The sequence below is a fragment of the Mustela lutreola genome, chromosome 2 (genome assembly GCF_030435805.1).
Source record: "Mustela lutreola isolate mMusLut2 chromosome 2, mMusLut2.pri, whole genome shotgun sequence".
Taxonomy (NCBI): Eukaryota; Metazoa; Chordata; class Mammalia; order Carnivora; family Mustelidae; genus Mustela; species Mustela lutreola.
In genome coordinates this window covers 180,743,198-180,754,206 of record NC_081291.1, presented here as the reverse complement: position 1 = coordinate 180,754,206, position 11,009 = coordinate 180,743,198, and the positions used below count along the sequence as shown (strand labels likewise).

The window sequence follows — 11,009 nt, the reverse complement described above, 5'->3', positions numbered from 1 at the left end:
TCCAGTTATTTTTGTGTGTGTGTGTGCACTGAACTGTTCCAATGTCTGCTTTTTCTCTACATTTCCAATCTTAATTATTCTTCAAAGGCCAGTGGAAATTCTGCTTATAAATGTTTTCCGGTCCTTCAGCTGTCAATTCTCTCTTATAACTTTGATCATCTAACCCACTTGTACTTTTATACTTTCTACTATACACTAACTAAATTTTGTGAAAAGTCATCTTTCTTACCAGGATATAATCTCCATATTGGCATGAAGAATTTATTTTCTGACTTTGTGTTCTATATAACACCACCACAACCACAATGCCATTATCTGCACTTAATGAATATTTATTGGAAGAATATGTTTATTACCTACAAGCATTGAATGAGTATTGTGATACATATAACCTGAAATTTAAGTTCAGATTCATTTATAGAGTCTTCTTAAACCTTATGTAAGCTAGTGCTCACTTCAGCAGCACATATACTAAAACTGGAACGATCGATACAGAGAAGACTAGCATGGCCCCAGTGCAAGGATGACAAACAAATTCATGAAGCATTCCATATTAAACAAAGCAAAACAAAACAAACCTATGTAAACTAACCTCTGACTAGATTTCATGGAAGAGAGAGAACTAGTAAATGCATCTATATATACATTGCACATGCAATAGACACATATTTGGTCTCAGCATCTTTGAGAGTTCTTATATTTAGTGTTCTTTATAATTTAGTGATTCAATTAACAGATCACAAATATCCATAACCCAGTTAATAAAACCATTATATAAACCATGCACATAAATAATAAAAAAGCACTATTATCCTGAAATCCTTACATTTTTAATATTTGACATTGAGTGAATGAAATATAAGAACACTAATCAAGGACTATGTGTTCTGACAAATGAGACATATATGTGAAAGAGGAAGGAGAAAAATAATTAGAATGAACAAATACCTATATTCATTTGGAAACCATTTACTTTCAATCATTATGTTAACAGAAAAATCTATATTAAAGATTAAAAGCAGTACCATAGCACCTTTTCTAGGAATTTAAATACTTTAAAATCTGCAAATCTTTGAAAAGGAATTCTATTTGCACCTATATATACATTTATATACACACACATGAACATATATATACTTACCTCATTTATAGTGAAATATGTTTCAAATAACTTCTAGACTATAAAAAACACTTGGTTATAGTGATAGTGAACTAACAAAATCAAAAGATCAGTGCAATTATGAGCCATGTCCAGAAAGTTGGAAAATAATGGAAAAATGCACCCTGATGAAAACACGAACTAGATTAAGATAGTTCTTACTATATCTGGGGATCCAGAGACATTTCATAAACTAAAATTCATGTGCATTATTAATATTTTGATTTACAGAACTCATCTATTTCCCAGGCCCCCAGGCACATGTAGTACAAGAATACCAATTTAATTAAGATAACGTTTGAAATTCAAGAGCCAAGTTAGTCCCTTTTATATTAATAAGTTCTCCTTAAATAGATGCTATATATCAATTTCTGAAGGTTTACAAAGACAGAATTGTAAATGAGTTGCAAATAACTGAGCCTGGGATGGAAAACATCATTGTCTTTGGGTGCTTCCTAATACTCTCATGGAGCAAGTTTCCTCTTTCTCTCAGGTGAGATGTGCCATTCATTCATAACGAAGGAGAATACTTGGTTATATAAGAATGATTAAATTATTTATTTACTCCTTGGGTTTTAGCTGTAAAATATCACAATTCACACATAATCCAATGCAAATGGTTGTTTGGAAGGTGAATTAGTATTCACTAAATCCTTTGAGGTTCAAAAATTATGTTTTCAAATACTCTCTAAATAATGTATAATATATATTTTATACATAAAATACATTATGTATAAAATACAAAATTTATTTAAAAATACATAATGTATTTTATGTATGTACATAACATTTAGGGAATATGAACTAGGGTTAAGAAAAGTGTTATAATGAGTCTTCAAATTCAAGTGGGATCTTCAGATGATCAAGACACACACGGTCTATAACATATCTTGTCCAAAAAGAGATGTTAATAATACTTGATATCTCTAGGAAATAAACCACAACAGTCTGAGTCACATTTTAGTACCCATAATAGAATTTAAAAGTGGAAGAAGGCTGAATAAGTAACACAAGATTAATTTAAAATATTGTATTTGTGTAGCAGATACAATTTTAAAGGAGAACAATCAAGAACTCTCATAGTAGCAATCTATATCATGGTAATGCAAAAAATATTTAAATGACAAAAGTTTATGCAAGCAATATGTCTCTAATACTAATAGGAATAAGAACATGCTTTAAGGGCGCCTGGGTGGCTCAGTGGGTTAAGCCGCTGCCTTCGGCTCAGGTCATGATCTCAGGGTCCTGGGATCGAGTCCCGCATCAGGCTCTCTGCTCAGCGGGGAACCTGCTTCCTCCTCTCTCTCTCTCTCTCTGCCTGCCTCTCTGCCTACTTGTGATCTCTCTCTGTCAAATAAATAAATAAAATCTTTAAAAAAAAAAAAAAAGAACATGCTTTAAAACATAAAGCATTTACTAAATTATGGTTTCATTTACCAGTCAAATCTAAAATCAAATACTCTTAAACCTGATTCAAAATTTTATTATCAGTATTCTTACCAGACTATCAGAGAACAAAGACAAACAGAGAAAGACTTTAAAACTGATAAAGGTAATTAAAAAGAGAAACTGATAAAGGTAATAATTGTTTATATCTCACTGAAAGTTAATAGAAGGCCTTGTGTTTATCCTGATGTCTACCCACTAAAAAGAAATGAGTGATCAAGCCAGGAAAATTCATGGAGACTTAAATGTCTGTTACTAAACAAAAGAAGCCAATCTTAAAAGGCTACATATTGATGACTTAAACTATATAAATACTAATGTTTTTACTGTTTCCATAGTAAAGGTAGACCTATTGAAACAGTAAAAAGATCAGTGGTTGCTGAGGCTTTAGTGAGAGGGAGAGAAGAATTAGTAGAGCACAGGGAATTTTTAGGTCAGTGAAACTATTCTTTATGATACTGTACTGGTGGACAAATGTCATTATACATTTTTCAAAGCCCACATAATACACCTTAACATAAATTATGGACTTTGGGTGGTAATGGTGTGACATTGTAACAAATGTTCCATTCCTATGCGGGGGGGATTTGATGGTGAGGGAGGCTGTGTGTGTGTGGGAAAAGAGCACATATGAGAACCCTGTTCAGCTTTGCTGTGACTCTAAAATTTCTTTAAAACATAAAGAAATTATTAAAATAAATAAGCAAAATATAATAATTGAAGCTAATTATACAAAGACATGTAGCTGGGAAATGATACTGTCATCAGAGCTACATAATAAAAAATTGCATGTAAATTTGTTGATTCACCATTCCCTGACTTTCTCTTTTCAGATATACACATAAACATTAGTAAAATGGATAGTAGGCACTTTATACTTTATAAATTCTAAATTTGGTGGGACAACAATATATATATTTTAGGAAAACCATCCAAGCAGTTTTTATTCATTGAGATTCATAATTACAACAGTCTCATCAGAGATTTCCGGTTTCCTCTTCTACTCAAATATGGGGTATAAGGAGAGTCTTTTGCATCTCAAGGTAGAAGAAGCAGAGATTATGCCAGCACTACCATCTACATTTACCTGCCAGAAATAAAAACTAGTTAAGTGAAAATGATTATCATATATATCTCCTTTCTTCCTTTTGAATGAGGACAATGTAAGAAGAGGGACAGACCTGAAATTACAACCACCAAACAAACACAAGATAGTTGTTGCCCGCTTTCACTGGCAAACAGAGCAGAGATGACATTGTGAATTGGGATGTCATCAAAGTCAAGGCAGTGGAGGCTCATTCCCTTGATGACTCTTTTTTAAATGTAGGTTTTCTAAAGCAAATCTAAAAGTATAACACTGCACAGCCCAGAGCACCCAAATCTGCTGTCTCCCTGGATTTGTCTCCTCTGATGACCAGCTCTCTTTACTGACAGAAGTGGGCAGAGGAGCTCTTGGACAAACATGCTGTGGATTGAACGCTCACTTTCTGTGCAGTGGCACTCTGTTTTAGATATATTTTTAAAAATTTTATTTATTTATTTGACAGAGAGAGTGAGCACAAGAAGGGGGCAGAAGCAGAGGGAGAAGCAGACTCCCTGATGAGGAAGCATCCCAATGTAGGGCTGGAGGCCAATGTAGGGCTCGATCCCAGGACCCCAGGATCATGACCTGAGCCAAGGCAGACACCCAGGCATCCTTCATTCAGATATTTTAGAATCATTCAACTTTGTTAAAAGAAATTGGAGGGGCGCCTGGGTGGCTCAGTGGGTTAAGCCGCTGTCTTCGGCTCGGGTCATGATCTCAGGGTCCTGGGATCGAGTCCCACATCGGGCTCTCTGCTCAGCAGGGAGCCTGCTTCCCTCTCTCTCTCTCTGCCTGCCTCTCCATCTACTTGTGATCTCTCTCTGTCAAATAAAAAAAAAAAAAAAATCTTAAAAAAAAAAAAAAGAAAGAAAGAAATTGGAAATTCTGGAGTTTCCTGACTGCTTTCCTTGTTGGTTGTCGCCGTGGGTGGCATGATCATAGTGGTGACACTGCTTGGATTAGTACGCCAGGCTGCATTGTTGCTGGGCTGCATTGGTGCTGTTCCAGCTGCCTCTGCCAAGCAGGTGTACCTGAGAAGTGGAAGGGCCCGAAGTATTAAGCTGTCCTCATGCAGAACTGACCAAAGGGGTGTAAATAGTATAAAGAAGGCATTAACTCTGAACATTTATATTTAGTTACGGTTATGATAAATAACTTATAAAATATACTTTTTATAGTTTTGGGGGGAAATGTCATGTAATTTCAAATCTACATGTGTGTAGTCCAGGAAAGTATTTATTTTCCATTTAAGGAATTCTGGAAGAGTCATCTCTCAATGAGAAGAATTTGCTGTAGTGGGGAGGTGTGGTCAATAGGAGAGGAGGGAACTATTGATATAATTAATATAATTACCCCCACACAGTTTCATAACTCTTACAGATTTTAAGAAACTCTGTAGTCAGCTACCTTGTACAATTATGAGGAAGATTGTCTTTCATTGGTACAGGGACATCCTCTCAATTATTTTCAAGAAAGACTTAGCCAAATTGAAACTACAATCTGTTCTTAAATGTTCTGTTAATTCTGTCAAAATTAAATTTTATATATAAATATGTGACATATATTTTTATATATAAGTGTATATAAAAATATACACAAGTATTTCCATCAAATGAATTTTCACCCTTATATCCAGATAGACCTAAGTAATTAAAAACTTAAGAAAAATAAGAGCTATTAGCTATGTATTAACTGAAAAACTACATACAAACCAAAGAATGTGGAAGAGAAAAAAGGGCTGACAGGACAAAGGTTGAAGGGTGGGGAGACGCAAAAAATGTGGGACCAAAGCCCACCACACTTTATGTATTAATACCTCCAATCCATTTAAATATTAACCAGTTACCATTTTACTTTTACTTTTAATTTACCTTTACCAGTTAAGATATACAAGTGTATGTGTATGTACATACACATACACATACACATATACTTGTATGTATATATATATACACATACAAGTATATATATATGTGTATGTATATATACATATATATGTGTGTATATATATACATACAAGTGTATGTGTATGTACATACACATACACTTGTATGTATATATATATACACACATATAAGTGTAAATATGTGTATATATAAATATGTGTATATACATAAAGATATGTGTATATATGTGTATACATATGTGTAATATGTGTATATATGTGTAAATGTATATATGTGTAAATATGTGTATATACATATACACATACACACATATAATAAAATAGCTCTTATTTTTCTTATGTTTATATATATATGTATGTGTGTGTGTAGTGTGTGTGTGTGTGTGTGTGTGTGTGTGTATTACTCATTAGTCCTAGGAAGACATGAGCATATACAGAGAAATATAGAGAAATTATTTGATGTCTGTTGTGTAAAATCCTTTATATATCTTAATATGTTTTAAAGGGCAACTGAAAAATTATTAATCATAAATAGGCAAAGTTAGCAATATCCAGGATAATCCAAGATTATATCCTTATTTTATGTTCAGCTGATTATTAATCTTAATTGCATCTGTGAAGCATTTATGGCAATACAGAGATCAGTGTTTAACAGAATAACGACCACCTGAAGGTGTCTGTGTCCCAATCCCCAGAACCTATAAATCTATTATCTTACATGGCAGGGGGAATTTTGTAGATGTGATTAAATTAAGGGTTTTGAGAAGGGGAGATTATGGTGGATTATCTGAGTAGGGTGAATATATGGACAAAATTCCTTATAATTCAAGGAAGGGACAGAGGGCCAGAGTCGAGAGAGAATGAAAGGTGCCACACTGATAGCTTTGAGGAAGTGCTACAGCCAATTAATGTAGGTGGCCTCCAGAAGCTGAGAACAGGAAGGAAAGGACTCTCTCAAGGACTCTCCCCTAATATCTGCGGGAGGAAGGCAAACACCTGCATTGCATACTTTTGATCTCCAGAACTATAAGGATAATCATTATATGTTGTTTTAAACCACTAAATATGTGGTAGTTTGTTGCAGCAACAAGAAAAGGATACATACGTCTTTAGAATGCTGCCTCTACAACAATGCTGCTCCCCTTCCTCTAATTCATTCCTGGAGGCCAGTGATCTTTTTTCTGCAGATGACCTGATATAAAATACAGCAAAACAAAATAAATCTAGTTATTAATACAGTAATGGCAAATTTAGTGTTCCGGGCGCTGTACTAAATGTAACATGCAATATTTCTGTAAATTATGGGTTAGTTTCCACTTTCACATGTGAAAAAGGAGGCTCGGAGAATTTAGGCAGTTACTCCAAATATACGCAACTAATAAGTGAGGAAACCAGGATTTTTAGCCCAGTGATCTAGCTCCACATCTAAGCAGTCTTAATCATGTAGCATAATCTCTGTGGCTCTCTTGCTTTAGACACTAACTGTTTTTGGAGGTCTTTTGAGGAATTTAAAAATATGCCCTTTTGTACTAGACAAAAGCAAACATGCATATTTCCTTATATACAAATTAGAAATTTAGCATATGCATGTCTAAAAAGAAATTAATTGGTATGCTTTGCTTTAGCTCTGCTCTGATAGACATCAGAGACTTTCTGAAGGGGATGGAGGACTGAAAAGTAATAGAATTCGTTGAAATTTGACTCAGTGAACAGCCAGATAATCAAATACCCTCCCTAGGGCAGTACAGTCAAACAACGTGCCTTTTTGCTAGACAGATAAAAAATGATTTACACTGTGAAGGTATTTAGCCTGAGAAGATCCGAATTTGAGGCATCTAGCTCAATCAGTTTCAGGAGAGAAAGACTAGGCTGGATATCCTCGAAAGTATCCATTTTCCCAGTTTCCTGACTTCTGAATAGGGACCAGTAGCATACTGACCACTATAGAATGGACTTTCCATTCAAACCTTCTTCAGGTCCCGGAAGCTGCTCTCTCCCCTTGCACACTGATTCCTAGGGCTAGTAACAGCTCTCTACTAGCCACCAGTTATTTAATTTTCCTTGTTTGATGCCTGTAAGCCTGTTGTGACAGAGTAAATTATCTCATTATCGAACTCTTTTTAGTTTATCCAGTTTGAGTGTTCCATCTTTTTCCCCCCCAAAGCAATGGCTGATAAAAATTTACTAAAGGTATGAAATTTAAGTCAAAGGCAGCCTGCTGTGAATCACTTCCAAAACTGCTATCAAAATCTACTAGAAACACTAATAAAACCACATTTAATTAAAAAAATTAAACAAACCTGTCACTTATATGTGTATATCTATCTAAAACACCATTTAAATGACCATGTAGAAATTTTTAAGCTTTGTTCTATTATTATTTCTTAATGTATGGGTTCTATTCACACAGAATAGAGAGCAATCAAATTTTATAAAAGCATGTCACTTTCCAAGAATATTCACATACTGAGAATGTGATTCTTATTAGATAAATTTATATTTATATATATAGAGAGATTTATATAATGTATACAACTACATATAAATATTTGAGGTTTCATTAAGGTTTAAACATGCACGTTTCAAATTGTCTTTTTTTTTTAATAAAAAAATTCTATTTATTAAGTCACTGTCCAACCTTGAACAGCTTACTAGGTTTTCTTTTTCTTTCTTTCTTTTTTTTTTTTTAAATATTTTATTTATTTATTTAACAGAGATCACAAGTAGGCAGAGAGGCAGGCAGAGAGAGAGAGGAGGAAGCAGGCTCCCTGCTGAGCAGAGAGCCCAATGTGGAGCTTGATGCAGGGCTGGATCCCAGGACCCTGGGATCATGACCTGAGCCGAAGGCAGAGGCTTTAACCCACAGAGCCACCCAGGCACCCCCTTACTAGCTTTTCTGATTCTACTTTCCTTTACCTGTGAAAGTGAAATAATAATGTGATTTGTTACGGAGACTTCTCTTGTCCAAGCAAAACCTTTATTTCCAGGAATATCTCCTCATCCTTTATAAATTACCTGGACTATACAATTGGTTTATGGATGATGAGAGTAAGGCATGTGGTCACCGCTGACCCAAGATCTATTTGCTCATGTGAAATACTACAGGGCTCTATTACTGTGCTGTGGCACCAGGAAAAGCGCTTCATTTTGATTTTGGAGTTGAAGATCAAAGTAACTAAGTTCTTGAGCACAATAGCCATAGGGAATCACCTGGACGTGTGTCAAACTTTATGTGAACGGGCATTAGATATGGTGTTTGTAGAGTCAATTGGATTATTTTTAACAATATTTTAGCCAATTGACTAAAAAGTTATCATATTTTACATTTATTCTATATTATTTAAATCTAGTTTAAATATTTACTTTGATTTCCTGAATTCTAATGGAATATATATTTTCCTAAACAAAAACAGAATTACTAAACATAAATGGGAATATATTTTCATTAATTTTGGTCAAGCCTGTTTACTTCATAAACAAGAAAACTGACCTTTATACAGGCAAAGTGATTTTTCCAAAAAAGAAAGAGGTGGGCAGGAAGACAGGAAATTGAAACAGAGCATATAATGTCATAAACACTCTTTTGATGAACTGGACTATGTCAGAATTCTTCCACATACTTCTGACATTTATAAACTTTCCGTTAACTTCTACAATCAGTTTTAATGCAATGAAATGAGAAAAAATATGTAATATATATGGAAATAAGGTTTATATCTTAGTTATAAGTATAGGAAATGTATGGTCATGATCATAAATATAAATTTTCATAACATAATTAGGTATGAATTACTGCTAATTTGCACACCAATACAGAAGGAGATTGAAATGATCAAATGAGTAGAAGGAAAGTCTGGTATGTTTTTCATATATTGTTGAAAACATACTAAATAATATTCAATGCAAAATATTGAAACTCATATAATTTCTGACCAGTCCATTTTTATTGTCATAGAGTAAATTGAATTACATATGTAATAAAAGTTGTAGGATGTTAAAGTGACTTGCTAGAATGCTCATTAAAATTAAAAGCCAAAATGAATTGGAAGACATTTAAAACCCTATTTCATCAATTTATTTTAAATGAGATCTTAAAAGCTAACAATTAAGAAGCTTTGGATCAGAGTTGAAGGAACTATTATTGTTGACCTTGATTAAGTCTGAAAATATTTACTGGGGTTAGGAACAAAAATTCTGAGTCTCTTTCTGAGTGATGGTTATTATCAGTATTTTTATAAATATTTTCCATGAAATTAGACAAAATCAGTCTGAGTTTAGTATTTCACATAACAGAGCATTTGTAAATTGTTAAATAAGTGAGATTCTCTATAGAACAATAGGTTTAATGTCTAAGAAGGATATGGAAAATTTATTTTTTCTATTAGAATTAAACGAAGTTGATATTATTCTTATGAATTTAGACAATTATGTTCCTAATATGAAAATGATTGAATTATGTATTTCATTAGTGGCTTTTGCTAAGTACCTTCCATATTATAGTTTTCTGTTCAACATTATTCTCAGGAAAGTTTTGAAATAATTCTTAATGTATGGGTTCTTATAGTTCATGAAAAACTGGTAGTAATATCCCATAGAAAATAAGCAAAATAAGAGTTTGCTTTTAAGAAATCCAAGACCAAGGATGAAATTGCTTTCTTAATGTTTGTTGTTGGAAAGCAGCCTGAACTTTTCCAAATTCAATTTAGATATGAAAACAAGTATTGTTCTGGGCCTAAGTAAAAAATAGCCTCGGTCCAAATGAAAATTCAGTTTCTTCTAAAACTACTCTTGTATTTTTAAAATGATTTTCCAAGAAGCATAACTGTTTATTTGTTTGAATTTGAGTGAGTTTTAAAATGTGCTACTGTATCAATATGTCTGGTCATTATTTTAAGTCTCCTTGAAAATTAGACACTTGGAAAGGATCAAATATAATTGTGAAAAATTATAGTTAGGAAATTCTACACAACAAATTCTTCTCTGCAGTTCAGTAAATTAAAACATTTACATTAAGACATAATTGTATTTAAGTTCCAAAGTCAAAAGGTAAATAGAGGTACCTGGGTACCTCAGTTGGTTAAGCATCTACCTTTAGCTCAGGTCATGATTTCTGGGTCCTGGAGTCAAGCTCTGGGTTTGGCTCCCTGCTCAGCAAGAAGCCTGCTTCTTCCTCCCTTGCTTGGGCTCCAGTGCACACACTTTCTCTCTCTGTGAAATAAATAAAATCTTTTAAAAAAGAGATAATAGACTCTTAATCTCACAAAACAAACTGAGGGTTGCTGGGGGGAGGGGGTTTGGGAGAAGGGGGTGGGATTATGGACATTAGGGAGGGTATGTGCTTTGGTGAGTGCTGTGAAGTGTGTAAACCTGGTGATTCACAGACCTGTACCCCTGGGGATAAAAATATATGTTTA

General features: G+C 33.8%; 1 non-coding gene across 1 annotated transcript; it reads left to right on the top strand.

The window, feature by feature from the left end:
• Window positions 1-447: 447 nt before the first annotated feature.
• LOC131826163 (U6 spliceosomal RNA) lies at window positions 448-558 on the top strand. Its single transcript, XR_009351457.1, has one exon. It is a non-coding gene; the product is annotated as a U6 spliceosomal RNA (small nuclear RNA).
• Window positions 559-11,009: the final 10,451 nt, after the last annotated feature.